A 12,313-nucleotide genomic window follows, 5' to 3' on the forward strand; every position below is an offset into this window, starting at 1 on the left:
CCTTTTTGTGTTGTTAGGCTTCAATCCCACTTGCTGCACTGCGGTCCGTGGATCTAAGGTAAGAGAGTTGGGGTTGGCCTAAATGGGTTAGACTTTAGGCCAGTTTATGCACAAGTTGAGTTGTCCCAATACAGACGCGTTCTGGTAAAGGCATCGCGGGCTGAGTGTATGACGTGTCCACAGTAGGAACAACTATTACAGATGTTATAGCTGGACTACAGTACGACAGAATAACTTTAATACTAAACGAAACAAATGATACTAATGCCGAGATAGAATGTAGCTTAACAAGGTTATGGTAGAATAATACAACAAACGGAAATAATGCTATAGAAGACAGTTTAATAACTGAACGGTAAACTAATCACCCAATAAACATAAATAACAAGAAAGAAACTTGTCTGCTAGAAAAGTAGGCTTAACTTCTCAGCAGAAGCAAGTCCAAGAAGGGAACCAATCCCCAATGTGAGTAACCTCAAGGAAGGCTCTTGCCATAGAAGTTATGCACTTTGGAAAAAGGGCCTAAATGGTTTAAGCTTCAATCCTTAATCTCTCAGAGAGTGGGTCTGTCGAGAACGAGAGAAAAAGATAGTCTATCGATGCATGCCTCTATTCCTACCAATTATGTCTCTCTGATTTTTTGTATGTTCTTCTCTTTTTCTTTTTTCTTTTTTTTTTCTTTTTTTTTTCTCTCTCACCTCTTCTTCCTTTCATCTCTTGCTCCTCTTCCCCCCTATTATTCATAGTTACCCCCTTTTATATCATCTGCTGTGGTGGGATTTGCCATTTTTACCCCTTAACTACTTTTGGCTTGTTATGGTTGTCCTTCCAGGACTGCCCACTGACCTACCGACTGCTCAGCCACTACTACCTCTGCTCAAAGTGTGTTGGTTGCACCACTCTCCATTTTTAGACAAAATTGCTTGTCTCGTTTTTAACTCTCTATGCTTTCATTTTACTCCTTCTGATAAGGATCTAGCTCTCTCTCTCTCTCTCTCTCTCTCTCTCTCTCATCACTTACCTCTATGGCATGCATCCGATGGTCCCAGCCCATATTTATCTCTTTTGGATGAGACGCCATCCTAGCAGGACATCTCTCCCCAAAGAAGTTTGAGCAGGAACCCTAGAATAGACCCCATTTTCTCCTCATCGCCAAACCACACCCTCTGAATATGTTGACCCGTGGCCCACCCCCATGTATTGGCTAGGTACAAGTAGGTGGTGCCCTTGCCCTTTATGCATGCTCCACTCCATTTGAATTTGTTTCTTTTTGGCTTTCACACCATTTTTACTGCCTCTGTGTTTGTTTGATTCTGCTATACGTATTGGTTGGTGTTTATCTTTTGTTGCATAAAGGATGTGTGGGCTTTTGAGCTCATGTTGTCTGCCTTTTATCCCTTCTTGGACTAGCCGTTGCTTGGGCAAAGGCCCTTATCTTCCTACCAAGCCCATGTTTTCCTTTCTTGCATCCATGGGCCTCTCAGCTATTGATCCTACCATATCACTTCATCGTGCTTGCTATAGTTTTACATTTCCTTTTACTTCGTGTTACCCCGTGGACTTGTGGGCTGATGTTCCTACCGTGTTAGCCCACTTCTTGATTAATCTTTTGCTTAGGGCTTCCTAGGCCTACTTTTCACATCTTTATCTCTTTTGGGCTTTGTTGGCCAACATTCTTGCTATGCCAGCCCGTTTCATTATTTAATTACTCAGGCTTCCTCAGCCCGTTTACTTCCTTTTTACCTTTTTTACTCCTATGGGCTTTTTGCTAGATCCTTTAAGCTTCTTCGGTCCAATTACCACATCCTTACCTCTTATTACTTTTTGGGCTCATTGGCCTTTTAGCCGGCCCATTGAGTTTACTAATTCATTTACTGGGCTTCCTCGACCCATTTACCTCTTTTTATTCCCATCGTATACTACTTCATTCTTTGGACTTCCTTGGCCCATTTGCTTATTCTTTACCTCTTGTTTATTCTTGTGGGCCTGCTAGCCATCAATCTTGCCATTCCAGCCTGTTAGGCTTGTTTCCTCTTCCCTTTACCGTTTTCCCCTTCCTACTTTCTCTTTATTGTTGGGCTTCTTCTACTGTTGGCCATTTGTTAAAAATGGACATCAGAATTCAGCCCCCTGAGCATATGGATTGCCTGTGCAATTCATATCCGACTGCTCATGCAAATTTATTCATTATTATTTTTTTTTCATGGGTTTTTTAAACAGTGGACCCCGCCTTATTTCCTTTTCTGCCATGAATAGACTTGTCTCTTCAAATTTTCCAGTTTAGCAGTTATTTTGGAACACAACCTCCGCTTCATTAATACGATGTTTCTTTCGACGGCTGACCTGTTGCTTCCCTTCATGTCACTTTTATTGGCCTTAGCCTTTTCATTTTTCTTTTCCTCATCATTCTCTCATAACCTTTACTTTTCCTTTCCTTTCAACATCTCATCTTCCCAAAACTTCCTTGCCTATTACGTTTTCCTTTCAATTTGTCTATAGTGTCGCCGGTGAAAGGTGATAGTTCTTCTTGTCGCAAAGGGAAGGAGGATGCCACTGATGATCCATTTGCCGTAATTGTAGGTGGAGAGGCTCCCTATTCCAAATCAAACCATTCCTAGGAGGAGGAAGGGGGTTGCAATTTGGGAAGTGAATGCCATCCTCTTATTGACCCATGGTATGACACCTACATTCACTTCCCTGTAGTACACAGTGATTACTCGCCTCCTCCATCAGGTTGCGTGTGGCTTTCTATCTTTTGCTGTGACTCCAAAGTCTCTTGGGCTCCCTTGGCTTCCTTCATTCTTGACCTCAACATCCACCAAGGGCCTCACTACCCATGCCCATTCTCTTTGAATTTGGGTTGGGTACGTCTTTGGGTTGGAAAGAATGGGTGGATACAGAGTTGTTCAATGTGGGTTTTATGGTGGCGTTGCAACAGGCTAGTGTGTTGAAGGCCATTGTTTCTTCCCGGTGTTTGTCCAATTATTGGGATTTGTTCAACCTCCGCCATTTAGTCCATTGGTGGTGTAACGCCACCCATACCTTCTTTCTTTCTTACGGCGAGATCATCGTGACCTTAAAGGATGTGGCAAATCAACTATTGCTACCCATTCTCAGTGATACAGACCTAAATCATATTGATCTTTCTGTTGAGGAGGAAGCCGTGGAGGCCGAGTTGAAGAAAGGGATGAGCGGGAATGCGAAGTTGTCTTGTTGGGTTAGGGCTTTCTGCAAGGCTTCCACAGCCATCCACCGTGCCACCTTTGTCACGTTTTGGCTTTGTAAGCTCATCTTTGGTTTACATTGTCATTATGCTGTAAAACCCCTTTACTTTCGGTTAGCCATAAAGATTTCTGCTGAGGTGAGCCTGCTGTTGGCCCCTATGTTTCTAGGTCATTTGTACGTACAGCTAGATATCTTAGAGAGTGATGAGAGGCGAGCAGGTTTCTGCCACATAGTTACTACTTCTGCCTACAGTACCATATAGCAGCATCTATTGTGGGAGCGTTGTGCCAGGCATTTGGCTAAGTGCAAGTCAGTCCGCTTTGCCAATGAGAAAAACCAATCTTTTCCGAAGGTGATTACCTATTTTTATGGTCGTTTTGTCTCTGATTTTCCATTAGCTTATCGTTGGGTTAGGCTAAAGCCGTTTGGGCACCCTGCCATAAAGTTCTTTGATACGGGGTGGGCTTTTCTTGGAGAGCTTATAGAAATTTGAGTAGTGGATTTACTTGTGCTGATTCGGCCATGGGCCTTTTTATGGCCATTGCTGGGACCACCACCCTGTTGACTACTTTTAATGAAAGGGGGATTACATACTTGGCAGCCAACAATGTGGGGTGGTTGCCTTATCTCACTGATGAGGACATTTGTTATGTTCATTATTCTACCAACAGAGTAAGGAGGCAGTTTGGGCTTGATCAGGAAATACCCGATAAATTCACTGCTATCTTGAAGTCTACTACTTCGGTTTGTCCTTTATTGTGCCTTAGTGCCTTAGAATTTTGGAGCAAACACTTAACAGTGTCACTATTTCGAGTTCCCTGAGAAAGGGCCTTTGCACTACTTAAATGCACTGGTAGTGGCAGGCCGTGATGATCTCTTTTGGCCAGGAGTTGTTGGGTGGCCGTGGGTTTTCTATTATCCCTTCTGAGGTTCTTCATGCCATTATTTTCGCTAACTCATGGTTGTTGCTCCCCACCAAGTTTGTGCAGGTGTATGTTAGGAAACAGAGTAGGTTTATTATATTTGAGTGGCAAGTGAAAGAGAGGGGGTGGTACTTGTATGTTGGTGAGTTCCCTCCGGGTTGGGAAAAGAGGGTGAAGGTGGTGAACCTTCTTGCGCCTATGAAGAAGGGCTTGGTGTCTTGGACCATCCAAACCTAAGTCTGTTAAGAGAGGTGATGACTCTTCCAAGACTTGCTCTGATCTCGTCCCATATAAGGTAGGCTTCCCTCCCATCGGCAATATAGTTCTTGAGGGCTCTCCTCCTTCTTCTGCTTGTACCCGTTCTAGCAGGTGTTTTACGGCAGGCAAGCCAAAGCCTTCAGCTCCAAAGCCATCTGTGGATGCTCCTCCTTCTAGTAAGACCCGTGGCAATAAGAGGAAGACATCTCCACCAGTCTCATCTGCCACTACTGAGAGGAGAGTATGTTATCTCTAAATTTTATTTTTTCTTTACTTTAGTTGTCTATTGGGCTTTCCTGCGGCTAACTTTGTACTTGTGTTTTTTCTCCTCCATTGGCAGTCCAAGTACAAGGAGGATACTTCAGCCACTTGCCCTATATTGCTTGATGAGCCCGAGTTTGAGGTGCACTCCTTTCCCTTTCTTTATTTATGCATGCATTCTCATTCTTTGTCATTGTCACATGTTATAATATACTGTCTCTCCTTTTCTTCTTCTTCGTCTTCTTTTTTTTTTTTTTTTTTTTGCATGCATGTTTATTTCCTTTCCTGCCTTGATGTTCTTTCCTTAGGTTGATCCCAAGCCCATCTCTTTTTATCACCCTGCAAGTGAAGAGATTTCTGCTACTACTAGCACACCTATGGAGGGTTTCTTTGATGGGGCAGATACTATGCCGAGGCCATGGCTTCTGCCTCTGCTGCTACTGCACAGGGAGCTCCTGTAGAAACTCCAATCCCTTCATTTAAGCTCATTTCTGCCGAGGAGAGTACCGAGGTCGAGAGAGTTGTCACTGGGGAGTTCGCTCATATTCTTGTTGAGATCCCTACTCCTCAAAAGGGAGTTACTCCTGCAGAAGCATCCCAGATTGAGAGCATTTCTCCTACTACTCCTTCTATCATAATTGCCAGCGATCCTTTCATCGCCTTCTTTTAGGCCATGAAGGATTGTTTTTCCTTGGTGGTCACCCCGTCTTCTATCCCTAATTCTGCCACCTGAAGGCTTGATACAAATTTGTCTTTTGGTGAGAGGTCAAAGGAGGTCTTTGAGGACTCCAAGAATGAACCCATCACGAAAACACAGGTTTTTGATTCTGATGAGGGTAGCAATGGTCCCCCCGTCTTCTATCCCTAATTCTGCCACCTGAAGGCTTGATATAGATTTGTCTTTCGGTGAAAGGTCAGAGGAGGTCTTTGAGGACTCCGAGAATGAACCCATCACGAAAACACGGGTTTTTGATTCTGATGAGGGTAGCGATGGTGATAAGCAAAAGGCCAAGGCCATGAGTATGTGTCCTTTGTTCTTACTAAGTCTTCTTTTTCTTCTCTTCCTGTTATTTCTCAACATATCCCTTTATCTACTTCATATGTTATTCTTGCCTTGTAGTCATGGACATGCCTGAGGAGCCAAAGATTGCAGCAGACCCCACGATGCCTATAGCCACTATTTTTGCAGCATCCGCAGCCCCAACTCTTGTGGGTCATAATTTCCTTACCCTTACACCATCTTCAGTTAAAAATTTTGTCATTGCATTCATCTCTTTCCTTCGTTTACTCCTTACGGGCTTATGTTGTGCGTTGTGTTCTCTTTTAGGTCCATCTCTTGTCAAGGTGGCTCCGACCCTTTGGTTTGAGATTGGTAGCAATTTTGCCTCCGTTCTTGATCTTGTGAGTTAGGCCACCGCCTTCTTCACTTGTTTTGACTAGGTTGAGACCAATGATCTTGACCCATCAGACTTTTGGGGTGCCAGATCTCCTTATGTTGATTTCAATAGCTTTCGAGTACTTGAGGAGTGCGTTACTCGTCTGGAGGTGGTCTATAGCAGCCGCAGAGACTTCATGTAGGGATTCCCCTTTGGTCATTCTGCGAGGGAGCACTTACTCAAGTTGTTAGGGAGTGTGATGAACGACATTGTGCATAACTTCATCAACACACTTTCTGCAGAGAGGATCTTGTAATGGAGGGCTCCAGTTTAGGAGTTGATTAGGGTTGCATTTGTTGTGGAGTTTCTACTGGACCATTTGCAAGAGATTGCTTGAGCCCTCTTCAGGAGTTTATTAGGGTTGGATTTGCTATGGATGCTATTGAAATTGGCATCGAGAGTTTGAAGAAGTTGATGGCAAACTTAGAGGCACGTCATGAGCGCCTTCGTTTTGGTGTTACTAGCTCTAGCTGCTTTGAGGATTAGACCCTTATTTCAGGCCTTTGATTAGACATTTATCCCTTATGTAGCTTTATTTCTTTCCTTTGTGTTTACTTCTATCCCCCTCTTCTCTACAGAGTACACTTGATTTCTCTAGCACTTATGACTTATTTGATAAGCCCGATATGACTTATACATTTTGGATTTGTAATCTATTATGCTACATCTGCTACAACTACTATTATGCTTTATGATATAGTATATTTTGCTAATACTTCATGCATGATCTTCATTACATTATGCTTTCACATTTAATCATGAGTTATAAGTAAAACATGCTACAATGCTTTCTTGTGACACTATCCCTTGCAAGGGCGGTCACTTGGAGGAAAGAAACAAAAACAAGAATACAAGAAAGAAAAGGAATGATTACATAATATTTCTTATGCATAATAGCGTTTCAACCACTTACCATTGTAGTGGGCTTTTTTGTTATATTTGGTTGGGCTACCTCCTGCGGTACTGGGCCTAAATATTCTAAGTAAGGAAGTTAAGACCGGTTCAACTGCAACTCAATTTGGTCCAGCTTGTGCGCAAACTATGCCTCGTTTGCCAAGAGCATGCTTACGGTAGGTGAGGCTATTCTAGATGAGTCGTGGCAGGCAGACATGATAATAATAAAACAAAAGAGAGTATTTTCGCTTCTTAATTAAAGTGAATAAATAATCCCTAATTAAGAAAGATAATCATAATAACAACAATCACTTTTATAAAGAAAGCAAGGGAATAAGTGGGTAGCATATGGGTTAATCAAAAAAGAAAGAAATCAAATCAAGTCTGATCTGCAGGACCGAAACCAGAAAGAGAAGAACGTTTCTTCTTCTCAACGCGAATAATCTCCCGGGGAAATCCTGCCATGGAAATTAATCACTTTGAGGGAAACAGACCTGAATGGTTGGTGCCCAAGTGAACTCCTTGCTTCTGGTAGAGAGTAGGACTTTGAGAGGAAGAGAGGGAATCGACCTATTGGTGCATGCCTACTGATCCAACTCTCCATTTATTTCTTTCTTCTTTTTTTAATTTTTTCTCTTATCTTTCCTTTCTTTCCTCCACACTTGTTTTCTATTTCGTGGTTTTCCTTAGAGGTTCTTGTTACCATGATTGTGTTGTCCCCTCCTGTGCAGTGCAAGGGCCTCATTTTATAGTGCCTGTCATGACTGGGTTTTACTATTTTAGCTCTTAACCATCTTTGTCTAGTCTGGGTGTACTTGCCGACCACCATTGGTCCGCCTGTGTGTCACTCCCTATCACCAGACAAAAAAAGCTATTTTGTTTGTTAGTCTATCATGGCACCCTTTCCTACTACGGTGTGGGTGCTCTTTCTCCCTATCCCTCATGGCATGCACCTAGTGGTTCCAACTTAGCCTTGCTTCTTTTGGGTGGTATGTCATCCCAGCAGGACACTTCCCCCAAAGGAGCCTGAGCAGGAACCTTAGAATAGGTTTTTCTCCTCTCCCTACTACTAAACCATGCCCTTTTACCTCTGACCCATGACCTCACTATGTCCCGTATTGGCTAGGTACAGGCTGGTGATGTTTGGGCCTTGCATGTGCCTCCCTTCCATATGTGTCCAAGATCCGCTTGCTGCTCATGCGTTCGCCGTGGTCTGGAGGTTTGCATGCACAGTCTTCCGTCCATCCTTGACCTTTTATGTGAGCTACTTTCTGATTTCCCGCTCCCCTTAGGGGCTGGGCTTTATTTGATGTTGGGCTTTGCCTTCTTTCAGTCTCTCCTTGACTGCTATCATTTCCTGCCATATCATTCTATCATTCCTGCTGTGATATTTATTTGACCCAATCCTGCTGGACCTCTTTGGGCATGCCGTTTATTCTTTCTCCAGTGGCTCAGTATGGCCATTGGTTTTTTATTACATTACTTGTGGGCTTTTGTGTCCCATTTGTTTTCCATTGGGCATCCTTGGCCACTTGCTTTTCTTGGGCTTCCTTGACCCTTTTCCCAATTCTGTATTCCCATGGGCTTTTACTAACTTCATTGGACTTTTCCGGCCCAATTACCTTATCCTCATCCTTGGGGTTCATGGGCTTGCCATCAACTCCTTACTTTCTTTGCTTTCATTACTTTGGGCTTATTGTGGCACATTCTCATTTTTCCACATCATATACTGCCCATAAGTTTGCTATTTCTCTCTTTCCGAGTTACCTTAAGCCCATTTGTCTCCTTAAGGCCCATTTGTTTATTTCATGGGCCTGTGATCCATTATTCCTGCCGCTTGAGCTTAATGGTTTTTCTATCTATTAACCAATTCCTTTCTGCTCGTGTTACTAGGCTTCTTCTTTCTTTTTGACTTCCAAAATGACCATCAACAACCATCAATGGGGTCCATTAAATCTTTTTCATCCGTCTGGGCTAAACGATAATACCCACTAACATGTGCTTCCCTTAACACGAAAGGTCCTTCCCATTTTGGTGAAAATTTAGATGGTCTTGCCATACCTCGCCTAACATGGTTTGCTGTTCTCAACACGAGTTGTATTTTTGTAAACATTCTTTCTTTAATTATCCTACCATAAGCTTCGGACATCCTTTGCTTGTATCTACGGATACGGTCTTGGGCTTCCTCTCTCTTCTCATCTAACCCTTCCATGTCCTCACACCTTTCTGCCGTAAAGACTTCTTTCTCCTTTTCCATTTTTTTTTTCCCATCTGTATAACCCTTAAAGATGATATCATTACTTCTGTTGGGCTTACCACTTCTGTCCCATATACTAAGGAGAAAATCCTGTGGCAGATTTAGGCGAGCTTCGATAAGCCTACAGTGCGTTTGGCAGATGCGCTTCCTAACCTCTACTGTATTCCTGGCTTATCTTGCTAATGATCGTAGTGAGGGTTTTTTTGTTGTTGTGAGTAATAAGGTAACGACCAGTGATGCTTTATCTGGTAGAATTCTAGCATCTTCCTCACTTCTTTATTGACAAAGGGGGTACCATTATCGCTTATGATTCTGTGAGGTACCCTAAATCAGACAATTATGTTTTCTTTAATGAAATTTGCCACAACTCCTCTGGTGGCTTTGCAAAGTGGTATGGCCTTTACCCACTAGGTGAAATATTCTGTAACCATGAGGATCCATATGTACCCATGAGAAAGTGGATTGACTGGTCCTACCAAGTTGAGCCCCCAAGTGTGGAAGGGTATGGAAGGACCATGCTCTGCAAGTTTTATAGGTGAGTATGGATTAAATTGACTTGCACTTGGCAACCATGGCACTTCTTTACAAATTCTGCTGCATCCCTTTTCATAGTGGGCCAATAGTAGCCCATCTGCAGTATGCACCGGTACAACTTCTTCTTTCCCTTGTGCTCCTCGCATTCTACTGCATGCACTTCTTTCAACATTTCACTAGCTTCCTCTAAACCCAAATACCGTAGTGGGTCCCCATCGTATCTCTTCTTAAAAATAATTCCCTTATGTAGGAAGTAACGGGTTACCAGCTTCCTAAGCTTATACCTTTCTCCATGTCTTTATGGCAGAAAGCCTTCAGTAAAGTATTCTATGAATAGGTGTCTCCAATCCTCCGTGGTAAACACGACATAGCTCTTTTCCCTGTCTTCAGCCAGGTGGCAAGCTTCACATTGAGTTTAGGTCAAGTTTGCGTCCTTGCCCATACTTGGCCAATAGAAACCCGCTTTTTGCAAACTTCGGTATAGGCTGATCTCGATGCAAAACCCACAAGTTTTGCTATGGACTTCCTCCAGCTTTCTTTGGGTCTCCTCATGCCCTACACATCTTGACAAAATTCCTTCTAGCATTCTGCGGTATAGTTCTCCCTTCATCATGACATAGTCCTTTAGTGTGTTCAATTCTGCCATGTCTTCTTTTTTTAACAAGGCTTCCCTGATGGGAGCCTTCCAATCCTCCTCGCATCCTTACTTCTCCTAAAACCTTTCCTAGAGTATTTCAATTATGAATTCCCTTCGTTTATTAATCTCAACTCTGGTACTGCTCCTCTTAAAGGCTATTTGTGAGCCCAATGCGACAAATGCATGCGCATATCGATTCTCGCTCCTATGAGTGTGCTCTATTTCAAATGTACAAAACTTTCCTCCATCCTTTGGGCCAGTGTCCTGTACGTGGCTAGACTTGGTTCCTTTAAAGAAAAACCCCCCTTAGCCTAGTAAACTACCAAATTGGAGTTGCCTATCACCTTTAGGTGTTTAATCCCCATTTTGAGGGTTGTTACCAAACCCGTCAGGTAGGCCTCATATTCTGCTATATTGTTTGAACACGGAAATTCCAACTTGAATGAGAGTGCCACGGTCTCTTCATCATTGTGATAAAGGACCACTCCCACACCTCTTGAGTTTGCCATAGAGGAACCATTAAACTTCATGATCCATTATTCTTCAGTCACTTCTACCATAGCTACTTCTCTTAGTACCTCATCATCTAGCGGGAACTCATTTTCTCCTAAAAATTGAGCCAACAAGTCTGCTATGGCCTGGCTTTTCACTGTCTTCAAGTCATATTATGATAGCTGTAATAGCCATTGAGATATTCTGCCGGACATAATAAGTTGTCGAAGAAGCACTTTGATCACATGGGATTTCGTTATCAAATGTAATTCGTAAGCCAAGAAGTAATGGCGTAGTCTTTGCGACACATAGACGATTGCTAAGCATACCTTTTCCGTCTTGGGATAATGGGTTTCAGCATCCCTCAGGGCGCGGCTTATGTAGTAGATTGGTTGCTCAATGCTGCCTCCATCTTCTAGGGCTATCAAAGCCTCGATGGCAGATCGACTTAAAGCTAGGTAAAGCAGCAATGACTTTCTGTGGATTAGGGTTTGCACTGTGGAGAGGTTTATCATAATTTGCTGTAGCTTTTAAAAAACTGTTTGCTGTGTTTCCCCCCACTTAAAGCCTTGTCATTTCTTTAGTAACTTCATAAAAGACGAAGTGATTAATGCTAAACCAAGGATAAACCTTCTTATATAGGAGACTTTGCCCAGGAAAATTTTCAACTCTTTGATTATGGCTGGTGTCTTCATGGTTGCTATTGCCACTGCCTTGGCTAGGTCCACGTCTATCTCTCTGTTGTGGACTAGAAATCCCAAAAATTTCCCCGCAGACATTCCAAAGGTGCATTTCAATGGGTTCATTCTTAGCATGAAAAGTCTACATCTTTCGAATACCTTTCTGAACACCTTGACATGATCTTCTCGCCTTCTCGATTTCACTAGTATGTCATCCACATAGTCCTTTAGTTCTCGGTGCATCATGTCATGAAATATGGTAGTCATTGTGCGCTAATAGGTTGCACCTGCATTTTTTAGCCTGAAGGGTGTCACTATGTAATAAAAATTCCTAATAGGAATCCTAAAAGAAGCTTTTCCGCATCCTTCGATGCCATCTGAATCTGATTGTACCCACTAAACCCGTCCCTAAAGGAAAACATGGCATTTCCTGTGGCAGAATCTATTAGTCGGTCCATGTTAGGCAATGGGAACTCATCTTTGGGACAGACTCAATTAAGATTTCTAAAATTGACACAACATCATATCTGTCCGTTTTTCTTTTTCACAAGTACAATGTTAGACAACCACCGTGGGTACTGAATCGTTTGATGAACCCGGCAGCTAATAATTTTTTCACGTCCTTCATTATCTGCTTCTCTATTTCCATGTGGAACTCCTTGGCAGGTTGGACCATTGGCTTTGCCCCAAGATCCATATTGTGCGTATGCACTACC

The sequence above is a fragment of the Quercus suber genome, unplaced genomic scaffold (genome assembly GCF_002906115.3).
Source record: "Quercus suber isolate HL8 unplaced genomic scaffold, Cork oak 2.0 scaffold_15, whole genome shotgun sequence".
Taxonomy (NCBI): Eukaryota; Viridiplantae; Streptophyta; class Magnoliopsida; order Fagales; family Fagaceae; genus Quercus; species Quercus suber.